This window comes from Triticum aestivum, chromosome 4A (genome assembly GCF_018294505.1).
Source record: "Triticum aestivum cultivar Chinese Spring chromosome 4A, IWGSC CS RefSeq v2.1, whole genome shotgun sequence".
NCBI lineage: Eukaryota > Viridiplantae > Streptophyta > Magnoliopsida > Poales > Poaceae > Triticum > Triticum aestivum.
The window spans coordinates 357,856,424-357,875,249 of NC_057803.1; positions in this window are offsets into that span (position 1 = coordinate 357,856,424).

Sequence of the window (18,826 nt, forward strand, 5' to 3'; positions counted from 1 at the left end):
CTAGAATAACACCTTAAGACACAAATCAATCAAAACCCTAATGTCACCTAGATACTCCAATGTCACCTCAAGTATCCGTGGGCATGATTATACGATATGCATCACACAATCTCAGATTCATCTATTCAACCAACACATAGAACCTCAAAGAGTGCCCCAAAGTTTCTAACGGAGAATCAGGACGAAAACGTGTGCCAACCCCTATGCATAGGTTCATGGGCGGAACCCGCAAGTTGATCACCAAAACATACATCAAGTGAATCACGTGATATCCCATTGTCACCACAGATATCCACAGCAAGACATACATCAAGTGTTCTCAAATCTTTAAAGACTCAATCCGATAAGATAACTTCAAAGGGGTAACTCAATTCATTACAAGAGAGTAGAGGGGGTAAGAAACATCATAGGATCCAAATATAATAGCAAAGCTCGCGAGACATCAAGATCGTATCATCTCAAGAACACGAGAGAGAGAGAGAGAGAGAGAGAGATCAAACACATAGCTATTGGTACATACCCTCAGCCTCGAGAGAGAACTACTCCCTCCTCGTCATGGAGAGCACCGGGATGATGAACATGGCCACCGGAGAGGGATTGCCCCCTCCGGCAGGGTGCCGGAACGGGTCTAGATTGGCTTTCGGTGGCTACGGAGGCTTCTGGCAGCGGAACTCCCGATCTATTGAGCTCCCGGATGTTTTTAGGGTATATGGAGATATATAGGCAGAAGAAGTACGTCAGGGGAGCCATGAGGGGCCCACGAGGGTGAAGGGCGCGCCCAGGGGGGTGGGCGCGCTGTTGGGGAACATAGTAATTTCAAAAAAAATCCTACGCACATGCAAGATCATGGTGATGCATAGCAACGAGAGGGGAGAGTGTTGTCCACGTACCCTCGTAGACCGAAAGCGGAAGCGTTATAACAACGCGGTTGATGTAGTCGTACGTCTTCACGATCCGACTGATCAAGTACTGAACGTACGGGACCTCTGAGTTCAGCACACATTCAGCCCGATGACATCCCTCGAACTCCGATCCAACCGAGTGTTGAGGGGGAGTTTCGTCAGCACGACGGCATGGTGGCGATGTTGATGTTCTACCGACGCAGGGCTTCGCCTAAGCACCGCTACAGTATTATCGAGTTAGACTATGGTGGAGGGGGGCACCGCACACGGCTAAGAGACGATCAACTTGATCTACTTGTGTGTCTATGGGGTGCCCCCTGCCCCCGTATATAAAGGAGCAAGGGAGGGAGGCGGCCGGCCTAGGAGGAGGGCGCGCCAAGGGGGGAGTCCTACTCCCACCAGGAGTAGGACTCCTCCTTCCCTTGTTGGAGTAGGAGAGAAGGAAAGAGGGGGAGAGGAACAAGGAAAAGTGGGCTGCACCCCTTGTCCAATTCGGACCGGAGGGGGGGCGCGCGCCTCTTTCCTTTTGGCCTCTCTCCTCTATTCCCGTATGGCCCAATAAGGCCCATATACTCTCCGGCGAATTCCCGTAACTCTCCGGTACTCCGAAAAATATCCGAATCACTCGGAACCTTTCCGATGTCCGAATATAGTCGTCCAATATATCGATCTTTACGTCTCGACCATTTTGAGACTCCTTGTCATGTCCCCGATCTCATCCGGGACTCCGAACTCCTTCGGTACATCAATACTCATAAACTCATAATATAACTGTCATCGAAACCTTAAGCGTGCGGACCCTACGGGTTCGAGAACAATGTAGACATGACCGAGACACGTCTCCGGTCAATAACCAATAGCGGAACCTGGATGCTCATATTGGCTCCCATATATTCTACGAAGATCTTTATCGGTCAAACCGCATAACAACATACGTTGTTCCCTTTGTCATCAGTATGTTACTTGCCCGAGATTCGATCGCCGGTATCTCAATACCTAGTTCAATCTCATTACCGGCAAGTCTCTTTACTCGTTCCGTAACACATCATCCCGCAACTAACTCATTAGTTGCAATGCTTGCAAGGCTTTAAGTGATGTGCATTACCGAGAGGGCCCAGAGATACCTCTCCGACAATCGGAGTGACAAATCCTAATCTCGAAATACGCCAACCCAACAAGTACCTTCGGAGACACCTGTAGAGCACCTTTATAATCACCCAGTTACATTGTGACGTTTGGTAGCACACAAAGTGTTCCTCCGGTAAACGGGAGTTGCATAATCTCATAGTCATAGGAACATGTGTAAGTCATGAAGAAAGCATTAACACCCAACTAAACGATCAAGTGCTAAGCTAACAGAATGGGTCAAGTCAATCACATCATTCTCCTAATGATGTGATCTCATTAATCAAATGACAACTCATGTCTATGGTTAGGAAACATAACCATCTTTGATCAACGAGCTAGTCAAGTAGAGGCACACTAGTGACACTCTGTTTGTCTATGTATTCACACATGTATTATGTTTCCGGTTAATACAATTCTAGCATGAATAATAAACATTTATCATGATATAAGGAAATAAATAATAACTTTATTATTGCCTCTAGGGCATATTTCCTTCAGTCTCCCAGTTGCACTAGAGTCAATAATCTAGTTCACATCGCCATGTGATTTAATACCAATAGTTCACATCACCATGTGATTAACACCCATAGTTCACATCGACATGTGACCAACACCCAAAGGGTTTACTAGAGTCAATAATCTAGTTCACATCACTATGTGATTAACACCCAAAGAGTACTAAGGTGTGATCATGTTTTGCTTGTGAGAGAAGTTTAGTCAACGGGTCTGCCACATTTAGATCCGTACGTATTTTGCAAATTTCTATGTCAACAATGCTCTGCACGGAGCTACTCTAGCTAATTGCTCCCACTTTCAATATGTATCCAGATTGAGACTTACAGTTATCTGGATCAGTGTCAAAAACTTGCATCGACGTAACCCTTTACGACGAACCTTTTGTCACCTCCATAATCGAGAAACATATCCTTATTCCACTAAGGATAATTTTGACCAATGTCCAGTGATCTACTCCTAGATCACTATTGTACTCCCTTGCCAAACTCAGGGCAGGGTATACAATAGGTCTGATACACAGCGTGGCATACTTTATAGAACCTATGGCTGAGGCATAGGGAATGCCTTTTATTCTCTATCTATTTTCTGCCGTGGTCGGGTTTTGAGTCTTACTCAACTTCACACCTTGTAACACAGGCAAGAACTCCTTTTTGACTGTTCCATTTTGAACAATTCAAAATCTTGTCAAGGTATGTACTCATTGAAAAACTTATCAAGCGTCTTGATCTATCTCTATAGATCTTGATGCTCAATATGTAAGCAGCTTCACCAAGGTCTTTTTTTGAAAAACTCCTTTCAAACATTCCTTTATGCTTTGCAGAATAATTCTACATTATCTCCGATCAACAATATGTCATTCACATATACTTATCAGAAATGTTGTAATGCTCCCACTCACTTTCTTGTAAATACAGGCTTCACCGCAAGTCTGTATAAAACTATATGCTTTGATCAGCTTATCAAAGCGTATATTCCAACTCCGAGATGCTTGCACCAGTCCATAGATGGATCGTTGGAGCTTGCATATTTTATTAGTACCTTTAGGATTGACAAAACCTTCTGGTTGCATCATATACAACTCTTCTTTAATAAATCCATTAAGGAATACAGTTTTGTTTACCCACTTGCCAGATTTCATAAAATGCGGCAATTGCTAATATGATTCGGACAGACTTAAGCATAGATACGAGTGAGAAACTCTCATCATAGTCAACACATTGAACTTGTCGAAAACCTTTTTGCGACAATTCTAGCTTTGTAGACAGTGACACTACTATCAGCGTCCGTCTTCCTCTTGAAGATCCATTTAATATCAATGGCTTGCCGATCAATGGGCAAGTCAATCAAAGTCCATACTTTGTTCTCATACATGGATTTCATCTCAGATTTCATGGCCTCAAGCCATTTTGCGGAATCTGGGCTCATCATCGCTTCCTCATAGTTCATAGGCTCGTCATGGTCAAGTAACATGACCTCCAGAACAGGATTACCGTACCACTCTGGTGCGGATCTCACTCTGGTTTACCTACGAGGTTCGATAGTAACTTAATCTAAAGTTACATGATCAACATCATTAGCTTCCTCACTAATTGGTGTAGTAGTCACATGAACAGATTTCTGTGATGAACTACTTTCCAATAAGGGAGCAGGTACAGTTACCTCATCAAGTTCTACTTTCCTCCCACTCACTTCTTTCGAGAGAAACTCCTTCTCTAGAAAGGATCCATTCTCAGCAATAAATAACTTGCCTTCGGATTTGTGATAGAAGGTGTACCCAACATTTTCTTTTGGGTATCCTATGAAGACGCACTTCTCCGATTTGGGTTTGAGCTTATCAAGTTGAAAAATTTTCACATAAGCATTGCAACCTCAAACTTTAAGAAACGACTGCTTAGGTTTCTTGCCAAACCATAGTTCATACGGTGTCGTCTCAATGGATTTAGATGGTGCCCTATTTAACGTGAATGTAGCTGTCTCTAATGCATAACCCCAAAACGATAGTGGTAATTGGTAAGAGACATCATAGATCGCACCATATCTAATAAAGCACGGTTACAACGTTCGGACACACCATTACACTGTGGTGTTCCAGGTGGCGTGAGTAGTGAAACTATTTCACATTGTTTTAACTGAAGGCCAAACTCATAACTCAAATATTTTACTTCCGCGATCATATCGTAGAAACTTTTATTTTTGTTACGATGATTCTCCACTTCACTCTGAAATTCTTTGAACTTTTCAAATATTTCGGACTTGTGTTTCATCAAGTAGATATACTCATATCTGCTCAAATCATCTGTGGAGATCAGAAAATAATGATACCTGTCGTGACCTCAATATTCATCAGACCACATACATCAGTATGTATGATTTCCAACAAATCTGTTGCTTGCTCCATTGTTCCGGAGAATGGAGTCTTAGTCATCTTGCCCATGAGGCATGGTTCGCAAGCATCAACTGATTCATAATCAAGTGATTCCAAAATCCCGTCAGCATGGATTTTCTTCATGTGCTTTACACCAATATGACCTAAACGACAGTGCCACAAATAAGTTTCACTATCATTATTAACTTTGCATCTTTTGGCTTCAATATTATGAAAATGTGTATCACTATGATCGAGATCCAACAAACCATTTTCATTGGGTGTATGACCATAGAAGGTTTTATTCATGTAAACAGAACAACAATTATTCTCTAGTTTACATGAATAACCGTATTGCAATAAACATGATCCAATCATATTCATGCTCAACGCAAACACTAAATAACATTTATTTTAGGATCAACACTAATCCCGAAAGTATAGGGAGTGTGCGATGATGATCATATCAATCTTGGTACCACTTCCAATACACATCGTCACTTCACCCTTAACTAGTCTCTGTTCATTCTGCAACTCCCGTTTCGAGTTACTGTTCTTAGCAACTGAACTAGTATCAAATACTGAGGGGTTGCTATAAACACTAGTAAAGTACACATCAATAACATGTATATCAAATATACATATGTTCACTTTGCCATCCTTCTTATCCGCCAATTACTTGGGGTAGTTCCGCTTCCAGTGACCAGTCCCTTTGCAGTAGAAGCACTCAGTTTCAGGCTTAGGTCCAGACTTGGGTTTTTCACTTGAGCAGCAACTTGCTTGCCGTTCTTCTTGAAGTTCCCCTTTCTTCCCTTTGTCCCTTTACTTGAAACTAGTGGTTTTGTTTACCATCAACACTTGATGCTTTTCTTGATTTCTACCTTCGTCGATTTCAGCATAACTAAGAGCTTGGGAATCGTTTCTGTTATCCCTTGCATATTATAGTTCATCACGAAGTTCTACTAACTTGGTTATGGTGACTAGAGAATTCTGTCAATCACTATTTTATCTAGAAGATTAACTCCCACTTGATTCAAGCGATTGTAGTACCCAGACAATCTGAGCACATGCTCACTCCTTGAGCTATTCTTCTCCATCTTTTAGCTATAGAACTTGTTGGAGACTTCATATCTCTCAACTTGGGTATTTGCTTGAAATATTAACTTCAACTCCTGGAACATCTCATATGTTCCATGACGTTCAAAACGTCTTTGAAGTCCCGATTCTAAGCCGTTAAGCATGGTGCACTAAACTATCAAGTAGTCATCATATTGAGCTAGCCAAACGTTCAGAACGTCTGCATCTGCTCCTGCAATAGGTCTGTCACCTAGCGGTGCATCAAGGACATAATTCTTCTGTGCAGCAATGAGGATAATCCTCATAACACGGATCCAATCCGCATCATTGCTACTAACATTTTTCAATTTAGTTTTCTCTAGGAACATATAAAAATTAAACGGGAAGCAATATCACAAGCTATTGATCTACAACATAGATATGCTAATACGACCAGGACTAAGTTCATGATAAATTAAAGTTCAATTAATCATATTACTTAAGAACTCCCACTTAGAAAGATATCCCTCTAATCCTCTAAGTGATCACGTGATCCAAATCAACTAAACCATGTCCGATCATCACGTGAGATGGAGTAGTATCAATGGTCAACATCAATATGTTGATCATATCTACTATATGATTCACGCTCGACCTTTCGGTCTCCGTGTTCCGAGGCCATATCTGTTATATGCTAGGCTCGTCAAGTTTAACCTGAGTATTCCGCGTGTGCAACTGTTTTGCACCCGTTGTATTTGAACGTAGAGCCTATCACACCCGATCATCATGTGGTGTCTCAGCACGAAGAACTTTCGCAATGGTGCATACTCAGGGAGAACACTCATACTTTGATAATTTAGTGAGGGATCATCTTATAATGCTACTGTCAATCAAAGCAAGATAAGATGCATAAAAGATAAACATCACATGCAATCAATATAAGTGATATGATATGGCCATCATCATCTTGTACTTGTGTTCTCCATCTCCTAAGTACCATCATGATCACCATCGTCACCGGCGCGACACCTTGATCTCCATCATAGCATCGTTGTCGTCTCGCCAATCTTATGCTTCCACGACTATCGCTACCGCTTAGTGATAAAGTAAAGCATTACAGCGTGATTGCATTGCATACAATAAAGCGACAACCATATGGCTCCTGCCAGTTGCCGATAACTCGGTTACAAAACATGATCATCTCATACAATAAAATTTAGCATCATGTCTTGACCATATCACATCACAACATGCCCTGCAAAAACAAGTTAGACGTCCTCTACTTTGTTGTTGCAAGTTTTACGTGGCTGCTACGGGCTTAGCAAGAACCGTTCTTACCTACGCATCAAAACCACAATGATGGTTTGTCAAGTTGGTGATGTTTTAACCTTCGCAAGGACCGGGCATAGCCACACTTGGTTCAACTAAAGTTGGAGAAACTGACACCCGCCAGCCACCTGTGTGCAAAGCACGTCGGTCGAACCAGTCTCGCGTAATCGTACGCGTAATGTCGGTCCGGGCTGCTTCATCCAACAATACCGCTGAACCAAAGTATGACATGCTGGTAAGCAGTATGACTTATATCGCCCACAACTCACTTGTGTTCTACTCGTGCACAACATCAACGGATAAAACCTAGGCTCGGATGCAACTGTTGGGGAACATAGTAATTTCAAAAAAAATCCTACGCACACGCAAGATCATGGTGATGCATAGCAACGAGAGAGGAGAGTGTTGTCCACGTACCCTCGTAGACCGAAAGCAGAAGCGTTATAACAACGCGGTTGATGTAGTCGTACGTCTTCACGATCCGACCGATCAAGTACCGAACGTACGACACCTCCGAGTTCAGCACACGTTCAGCCCTATGACGTCCCTCGAACTCCGATCCAGCTGAGTGTTGAGGGAGAGTTTCGTCAGCACGACGGCGTGGTGACGATGTTGATGTTCTACCGACGCAGGGCTTCACCTAAGCATCGCTACAGTATTATCGAGTTGGACTATGGTGGAGGGGGGCACCGCACACGCCTAAGAGACGATCAACTTGATCAACTTGTGTGTCTATGGGGTGCCCCTGCCCCCGTATATAAAGGAGCAAGGGAGGGAGGCGGCCGGCCTAGGAGGAGGGCGCGCCAAGGGGGGAGTCCTACTCCCACCGGGAGTAGGACTCCTCCTTCCCTTGTTGGAGTAGGAGAGAAGGAAAGAGGGGGAGAGGAACAAGGAAAAGTGGGCTGCACCCCTTGTCCAATTCGGACCAGAGGGGGGGCGCGCGCCTCTTTCCTTTTGGCCTCTCTCCTCTATTCCCGTATGGCCCAATAAGGCCCATATACTCCCCGGCGAATTCCCGTAACTCTCCGGTACTCCGAAAAATACCCGAATCACTCGGAACCTTTCCGATGTCCGAATATAGCCGTCCAATATATCGATCTTTACGTCTCGACCATGTCGAGACTCCTCGTCATGTCCCCAATCTCATCCAGGACTCCGAACTCCTTCGTTACATCAATACTCATAAACTCATAATATAATTGTCATCGAAACCTTAAGCGTGCGGACCCTATGGGTTCGAGAACAATGTAGACATAACCGAGAAACGTTCCGGTCAATAACCAATAGCGGAACCTGGATGCTCATATTGGCTCCCACATATTCTACGAAGATCTTTATCGGTCAAACCGCATAACAACATACGTTGTTCCCTTTGTCATCGGTATGTTACTTGCCCGAGATTCGATCGTCGGTATCTCAATACCTAGTTCAATCTCATTACCGGCAAGTCTCTTTACTCGTTCGGTAACACATCATCCCGCAACTAACTCATTAGTTGCAATGCTTGCAAGGCTTTAAGTGATGTGCATTACCGAGAGGGCCCAGAGATACCTCTCCGACAATCGGAGTGACAAATCCTAATCTCGAAATACGCCAACCCAACAAGTACCTTCGGAGACACCTGTAGAGCACCTTTATAATCACCCAGTTACGTTATGACGTTTGGTAGCACACAAAGTGTTCCTCCGGTAAACGGGAGTTGCATAATCTCATAGTCATAGGAACATGTATAAGTCATGAAGAAAGCATTAACACCAAACTAAACGATCAAGTGCTAAGCTAACGGAATGGGTCAAGTCAATCACATCATTCTCCTAATGATGTGATCCCGTTAATCAAATGACAACTCATGTCTATGGTTAGGAAATATAACCATCTTTGATCAATGAGCTAGTCAAGTAGAGGCATACTAGTGACACTCTGTTTGTCTATGTATTCACACATGTATTATGTTTCCGGTTAATACAATTCTAGCATGAATAATAAACATTTATCATGATATAAGGAAATAAATAATAACTTTATTATTGCCTCTAGGGCATATTTCCTTCACGCGCCCCTACCTCGTGGCCTCCTCGAAGCTTCCCTTACGTGCACTTCAAGTCTTCTGGGCTTCTTTCCTTCCAAAAATGGGTTCCGTGAAGTTTCACGTCAATTGGACTCCGTTTGGTTTTCCTTTCCTTCGAAACCCTAAAACAAGGTAAAAACAGAAACTGGCACTGGGCTCTGGGTTAATAGGTTAGTCCCAAAAATGATATAAAAGTGTATAATAAAGCCCATAAACATCCAAAACAGTAGTTAATATAGCATGGAGCAATCGAAAATTATAGATACATTGGAGACGTATCAATGTTTAACCGAACACACACGGTTTGAATTATACAAACGTTTGAGATATTAAAGTGGCAGCTATTTTTTTCAAAATGCCTTTGTTGGCTGTCATTATTCGAGTGCGCCTTCTCTCAAAAAGAACACGAAAAATACCACAGCATGTCGGGTGCCCTTCCATGATAGCACGCCAAGTTTCATGAATTCCAGACGAGTTTTGGATTTATTAGGATTTAAAAACCTAGCATCTCAATGTTTTGTCGGCAATCAACGGGGCCCTGGTGTTTGAAATTCATTCCCATTTCTTGCATGGGACCTAAGAATGCACCCAAGACACAGATTTGATTTTTCAACCAATTTATATGCACTGGAGCATGCACATGTAGTTCAAATTTGAATTATGCACATAAATGCATTGAAAGCTTAGTTAATGCATGTCCAAACGAACCCCGAAAAATCACAAAAATTCACACAACACTCCTGTTGTTCTATGTTGACACGAGAAAAAAAACTTGAAAGCAATAAGAGGCAATGCATATCGTTTCGTCCCCAAAGGTGGGACGTTCCCTATCGAAAACCATCATGCTTGTTGTGAGAAGCTCCAGTTTGTGAGAAGCATATACCCAAACCTGCCCCAAATGGGACAAAATTTGTACCATGGCATGTTGATGCCGCTCCATGATAGCATGCCAATTTTCATGAATTTCAGACGAGTTTTAGATTTACTAGAATTTAAAAACCATGCATCTCAATGTTTTGTCGGCAATCAATGTTGCCTTGGTGTTTGAAATTCATTCCCATTTCTTCCATGGGACCTAAGCATGCACCCAAGGACAAAGATTTGATTTTTCAACCAATTTATATGCACTGGAGCATGAGCATGTAGTTCAAATTTGAATTATGCACATAAATGCATTGAAAACTCAGTTAATGCATAAAAATGTCCAAACGAACCCCGAAAATCACAAAAATTCACACAACACTCATGTTGTTATATGTTGACACGAGAAAAAAACTTGAAAGCAACAAGAGGCAATGGATATCATTTCGTCCCCAAATGTGGGACGTTCCCTACCGAAAACCATCATGCTTGTTGTGAGAAGCTCCGGTTTGTGAGAAGCATATACCCAAACCTGCCCCAAATGGGACAAAATTTGTACCACGACATCTTGATGCCGCTCCATGATAGCATGCCCAGTTTCATGAATTTCAGACGAGTTTTGGATTTACTAGAATTTAAAAACCAGGCATCTCAATGTTTTGCCAGTAATCAACGGTGCCATGGTGTTGGAAATTCATTCCCATTTCTTGCATGGGACCTAAGCATGCACCCAAGGAATAAGATTTGATTTTTCAACGAATTTATATGCACTGGAGCATGTGCATGTAGTTCAAATTTTAATTATGCACATAAATGCATTGAAAACTCACTTAATGCATAAAAATGTCCAAACGAACCCTGAATAATTCCAATTCTTTTATGATCACTGCAGATAAAAGGCCTAGCAATTCAAACGCCGTCCATGGCCGCTATGACCCCATTATGTAATTCAAATCAAGACCAAAAATCAAGTAGATCCCACACAGTTTATTATAACCAACCGTGCGAGATGTAGCACAAAATATCTTCGGAACGTGTCTGAATAAGGGTCTGTGTCTGATGACACTTTGTGCGCCCGTTTTTTGTCTAAAGCGATTCCAAATTTTCGGCTTTCGCAGAAATATCTACCTCCCCGCCCCCTCCCCCTTACCAAAAGCCACATTTCCCCTCTTTCCGCCTTCCTTTCCAAGTTGAAACCTTCACTCCTTGCTTGCAGCACTGCCGCCTCCTTGCCGGCGACCCTCCTTCATGCTGCTCGGACTCGCCTATCCAAGCAGGTAATCCACACCTGACCCCCATCCTCCTCCTTGTTCCACATCCCACATGCCCCGACCACCAGCGCGAGCGCGACACCTTCCACCCAAATCACCGACCCCTCCACCAAATAAGCGCTGGCCTAAGCCATGGTGCACGTAGTATAGCCAGGACCTCAAGGAGCATTTGGCAGCGGAGAAGAAAATCGGGGTCGCACGTGCGAATGAAGTCGCGATGGCTGCCATTCGTGCCGACCCCCAGATCTTGGAGGAGCACCTCGCCGTCGAGGCCACCGTTGACGCCTCGTGTGCCGATGCCGTGACGCGGTTGGCTGCTTTAAATGATAGCTCGTGGCATTTTCTCGAGGCCACCGTCGGTGCCTTCGATGAAGACTACAAGGTGTTTTCTCACCATGCACGTGCTTACCTCATCTCAAGAGCCAGTAGGTCGGTGCCCGGAGCAGCTCGGGTAACTCACCACTACAACGAGGGCACCCACGATGCAGAGGCCTCGCCCTCTTCCATGTCCAAGGAGCCAATCGTCATCAATATCTCCGACAATGAGGAGTAGCTTGTCTTATTAGCTCACTATAAGGACCCATGTTCAGTTTGCTAGCTACTGTCTTTCCTTAACAAATTCTAGTGAATTATGTTATCTACTTTTTCCATGCAATCTTCTACTATAGTGTATATGTTCTATATGTCGTGCAATGTGGTGTTCAATTAACTGCTTGGTTCAATTCTGCAAATGTGATGTTCAATTCTTCAGGGTGCAATATTTCCAAGTTGTTAAGCATGCTTGGTTTGGTTAACTGTCTGATCTTCTTTAGGAGTATGTTATATTGTTCAATTGGTGTTTAGTTCACTACTTGGTTCATTTGTTGTGGCTTGGTTCACTTGTTGTGGTGTTTAGTTAACTGCTTGGTTCAATTCTGCAATGCGATGTTCAATTGTTGTGGCTGCATTCTGCTATTGTATACCATGTGAGGAATAAATCGAATTTGGCTGTACTAAATACATGAGAAACAAATACAATTGCTATATTTCCAAGTTGTTTAGCATGCTTGGTTTGGTTAACTGTCTGGTCTTCTATTAGGAGTATGTTATATTGTGCAATGTGGTGCTCAGTTAACGTTTGGTTCATTTGTTGTGGTGTTTCGTTAATTGCTTGGTTCAATTCTGCAATGCGATGTTCAATTGTTGTGGCTGCATTCTGTTATTGTATACCATGTGAGGAATAAATCGATTTTGGCTGCACTTAATACATGAGAAACATATACAAGTGCTATATTTCCTAGTTCTTAATCATGCTTGGTTTGGATAAATGGGTTTTCCATGTGGCTTCAATTAATCTGATGAATCTGCAATGTGCTTATTTATCATCAACATATTTTACTGATAGCATGTGAACCCTTACTTAACCTGATGACTAACTACCTTATATGTGTTGCAGGGAAACAATGGGAAGCACTGAGGTTTACAAGATGGTACTAACTATTATACCTTGCCTTTTTGTATTCCTTTGCCCCATTTCCAATATAGAGAAGATATGTATGCACATCCTTGTTTTCAGGCTTCACTGATGATTACCTCTCAATCCACCTCTGTGGTCAGGAGGCGAGGAAAGTTTTCATACAGCACCCACGGTTCAATATTGAAGTGTTCCTGAAGAAGTTGAAGGATGGACGGTCAATCATCCACAAGCACTGGCCTAAAGTTGCAAAGACCTTCAACATGAATGAAGGCTCAATATTCGCCTTCCGCTTCAGCAGTTTTCCAGATGAGATGCATCTCTCTATGTACCGTCTATGATGCTAATTTCAAAAGGTTCTAGATGTTGCATGTGAAACTTGCTGCTGGTGCAATTGTGTAATGGGGTAGGTGAGTGCTGAAGCTATATCATGTTGTACTCTGATGTATTTCAATTATGAAATCATGCTTCCTCAATATGGAAATGGAATATATTATGTGCTTAATATGAATGTCAATTAGATTAGTAAATGGATTATTAATAATTGTGCAATTAGCTTGCTAATTGGGTTTTCCTATTGCAAAAGGTTAATGAGAAAACACCATGGGCAATGACCTCAGGCAACACACACAGTTTCTAGGAATAAACCTTGTTGGATCAATGAACAATCACACACGACATTCCCTTCAAAACTGTTTGCATTACGCCACCTTGCGCAAACATTTTCCTTGTAGTGACTATGTGGGATGTATATACGAACAGAAACGTTTAGTGGTGACTAACTGTGTGGGATGTACTTACGACCGGAAATGATTTCGCCTGTATAATTGTATTTTTTAGCACCACTGCACGTATTTCTGTATTTGAGTGCTCGTCGATCGCACACAACCTCATTTTGCCGAGCGAGTGTGCCAGGAGGGCCTATCCCCAACGGTTTCTGGGTCGTGTGGGAAGGACCCCCCTATTGCCCACACTCACTTGGTGAAGGTTCTGAATGCCATCGCAGAAAGGGGTTAAAAACCGTTTGTTTAGGACCGACGGGCACCAGTGATACCTGGAGTTGAGAAAGTGGTTGAGGGCTTTGGAGCATATCGCTAAGCACTTTGAGCAAGTAGATCATTAAGCAACACCTCATCCCCTTTTAATAGTATTGGCTTTTCCTATGGACTCAATGTGATCTTGGATCGCTAAAATAGAAATGAAGAGCCTTGAGCTTTTGCCAATCTTTGTCCTTAGAATCTTGAAGGGGTTCCACATCCTCTTGTCCATGCCACGCCTTTGTTGAACTTTCTGAAATATACTAGATGAAAATATTAGTCCAACAAGAGATATGTTGACATTAATTACCAAAATCACCCAGGGAGCACTTGTGCTTTCATGCGTGCTAAGGGAGATTGGCTAGAAAAACCTTGTTCTTCTAGTTTTTGTGATAATAACTGAAGGAAATATGCCCTAGAGGCAATAATAAAGTTGTTATTTATATTTCCTTATATCATGATAAATGTTTATTATTCGTACTAGAATTGTATTAACCGGAAACTTAGTACATGAGTGAATACATAAACAAAACAGAGTGTCCCTAGTATGCCTCTACTTGACTAGCTCGTTAATCAAAGATGGTTAAGTTTCCTAACCATAGACATGTGTTGTCATTTGATGAATGGGATCACATCATTAGGGAATGATGTGATGGACAAGACCCATCCGTTAGCTTAGCATAAATGATCGTTTAGTTTTATTGCTATTTCTTTCATCATGACTTATACATGTTCCTCTGACTATGAGATTATGCAACTCCCGAATAACGGAGGAACACCTTGTGTGCTATCAAACGTCACAACATAACTGGGTGACTATAAAGATGCTCTACAGGTGTCTCCAGTGGTGTTTGTTGAGTTGACATAGATCGAGATTAGGATTTGTCACTCCGTGTATCGGAGAGGTATCTCTGGGCCCTCTCGGTAATGCACATCACTATGAGCCTTGAAAGCAATGTGACTAATGAGTTAGTTGCAGGATGATGCATTACAGAACGAGTAAAGAGACTTGCCGGTAACGAGATTGAACTAGGTATGATGATACCGACGATCGAATCTCGGGCAAGTAACATATCGATGACAAAGGGAACAACATATGTTGTTATGCGGTTTGACCGATAAAGATCGTCGTAGAATATGTAGGAACAAATATGAGCATCCAGGTTCCATTATTGGTTATTGACCGGAGACGAGTCTCGATCATATCTACATAGTTCTCGAACCCGTAGGGTCCGCACGGTTAATGTTCGATGACGATCGGTATTATGAGTTTATGTGTTTTGATGTACCGAAGGTAGTTCGGAGTCCCGGATGTGATCACGGACATGACGAGGAGTCTTGAAATGGTCGAGACATGAATATTGATATATTGGAAGGTTATGTTTGAACACCGGAATGGTTTCGGATGAGTTCGGGCATATACCGGAGTACCGAGGGATTACTGGAATCCCCCGGGGGCTTAATGGGCCTACATGGGCTTTAGTGGAAGAGAGAGGAGGCAGACAAGAGGTGGGAGCGCCCCCCCCCCCCCAAGCCCAATCCAAATTGGGAGGGGGGCGACCCCCCTTTCCTTCTTCTCCTATTCCCCTTCCTTCCTCCTCCTATTAGGACTAGGAAAGGGGGGAAACCTACTCCTAGTAGGAGTACCCCCTTCGGGCGCACCATGAGGGTTGGTTGGCCCCCTCCTCCCCTCCTTTATATATGGGGGAGGGGGCACCCCATAGACACACAAGTTGACAATTGTTTTAGCCGTCTGCGGTGCCCCCCTCCACAGATACACACCTCGGTCATATCATCGTAGTGCTTAGGCGAAGCCCTGCGCCGGTAACTTCATCATCACCGTCAACATGCCATCATGCTGACGAAACTCTCCCTTGGCCTCAACTGGATCAAGAGTACGAGGGACGTCACCGAGCTGAACGTGTGCAGATCGCGGAGGTGTCGTGCGTTTGGTACTTCATCGGTTAGATCGCAAAGATGTTTGACTACATCAACCGCGTTTTTAACGCTTCTGCTTTCGGTCTATGAGGGTACGTAGACATACTCTCCCCTCTCATTGCCATGAATCCCTCGATAGATCTTGCGTGATCGTAGGAAATTTCTTGAAATACTGCGTTCCCCAATACTGGCATCCTAGCTAGGTATATGCGTAGATGTTATATGCACGAGTAGAACACAAAGGAGTTGTGGGCGTGGGTATATACATATTGCTTGTCGTCACTGATTGTTTCTTGATTCAGCGGTATTGTTGGATGAAGCGGCCCGGACCGACATTACCTGACCGCGTTCATGAGATTGGTTCTATCGACGTGCTTTGCACATAGGTGGCTGGCGGGTGTCAGTTTCTCCAACTTTAGTTGAATCAGATTCAATGAACATGGTTCATTCTGAATATCAAAAAGAGATCACTATACCGCGTTGTGGTTTTTGATGCGTAGGTAAGAACGGTTCTTGCTAAAGCCCGTAGCAGCCAAGTAAAACTTGCAACAACAAAGTAGAGGACGTCTAACTTGTTTTTGCAGGGCATGTTGTGATGTGATATGGTCAAGACGTGATTATATAAATTATTGTATGATATGATCATGTTTTGTAATACAGTTATCGGCAACTGGCAGGAGCCACATGGTTGTCGCTCTATTGTATGAAATGCAATCGCCATGTAATTGCTTTACTTTATCACTAAGCGGTAGCGATAGTCGTAGAAGCAATAGTTGGCGAGACGAGAATGATGCTATGATGGAGATCAAGGTGTCAAGCCAGTGATGATGGTGATCATGACGGTGCTTTGGAGATGAAGATCAAAGGAACAAGATGCTGATGGCCATATCATATCACTTATATTGATTGCATGTGATGTTTATCCTTTATGCATCTTATTTTGCTTAGTACGGCGGTAGCATTATAAGATGATCTCTCACTAAATTTCAAGGTATAAGTGTTCTCCCTGAGTATGCACTGTTGCTACAGTTCGTCGTGCCGAGAGACCATGTGATGATCGGGTGTGATAAGCTCTACGTTCACATACAACAAGTGCAAGCCAGTTTTGCACAAGAAGAATACTTAGGTTAAACTTGACGAGCCTAGCATATGCAGATATGGCCTCGAAACACTGAGACCGAAAGGTCGAGCGTGAATCATATAGTAGATATGATCAACATAGTGATGTTCACCATTGAAAACTACTCCATCTCACGTGATGATCGGACATGGTTTAGTTGATATGGATCACGTGATCACTTAGATGATTAGAGAGATGTCTATCTAAGTGGGATTTCTTAATTAATATGATTAATTGAACTTAAATTTATCATGAACTTAGTTCTGGTAGTATTTGCATATCTATGTTGTAGATCAATTGCTCACGTATAGCTTCCCCGTTTTATTTATGATATGTTCCCAGAGAAAACTATGTTGAAAGATGTTAGTAGCAATGATGCGGACTAGCTCGGTGATCTGAGGATCATCCTCATTGCTGCATAGAAGAATTATGACCCTGATGCACCGCTAGGTAACAGACCTATTGTAGGAGCAGATGCAGACGTTATGAACGTTTGGCAAAGCTCGGTATGATGACTACTTGATAGTTTAGTGCACCATGATTTACGGCTTAGAACCGGGACTTCAAAAACGTTTTGAATGCCACGGAGCATATAAGATGTTCCAAGAGTTGAAATTAGTATTTCAGACTCATGCCCGTGTCGAGAGGTATGAGACCTCTGACGGTACTTTGCCTACAAGATGGAGGAGAATAGCTCAACCAGTGAGCACGTGCTCAGATTGTCTGGCTACTACAATTGCTTGAATCAAGTGGGAGTTAATCTTCCAGATAAGATAGTGATTGACATAGTTCTCTAGTCACTAACACCAAGTTACTGGAACTTCGTGATGAACTATAATATGCAAGGGATGACAAAACGATTCCCCGAGCTCTTCACTATGCTGAAATCGGCGAAGGTAGAAATCAAGAAAAGCATCAAGTGTTGATGGTTGACAAGACCACTAGTTTCAAGTAAAAGGGCAAGGGAAAGAAAGGGAACTTCAAGAAGAATGGCAAGCAAGTTACCACTCCCATGAAGAAGCCCAAAGCTAGACCCAAGCCTGAAACCGAGTGCTTCTATTGCAAAGGAAATGGTCACTGGAAGCGGAACTACCCAAATAGTAGGCGGATAAGAAGGATGGCAAAGTGAACAAAAGTATATATGATATACATGTTATTGATGTGTACTTTACTAGTGTTCATAGTAGCCCCTGGGTATTTGATACTGGTTCAGTTGCTATGATTAGTAACTTGAAACAGGAGTTACAAAATGAACAGAAACTAGTTGAGGGCGAGGTGATGATGTGTGTTGGAAGTAATTCCAAGGTTGATAAGATCACCATCGCACACTCCCTTTACCTTCGGGATTAGTGTTGAACCTAAAATAAATGTTATTTGGTGTTTGCGTTGAGCATAATATGATTGGATCATGTTTATTGCAATACGGTTAGTCATCTAAGTCAAAGAATAATTGTTGTTCTATTTACATGAATAAAACCTTCTATGGTCATACAGTCAATATGAATGGTTTATTGAATCTTGATCATAGTGATATACATATCCATAATACTAAAGCCAAAAGATGCAAAGTTAATAATGATAGTGCAACTTATATGTGGCACTGCCGTTTAGGTCATATTGGTGTAAAGCGCATGAAGAAACTCCATGCTGATGGACTTTTGGAATCACTTGATTATGAATCACTTGATGCTTGTGAACCATGCCTCATGGGCAAGATGACTAAGACTCCGTTCTTCGGAACAATGGAGCGAGCAACAGGCTTGTTGGAAATAATACATACTG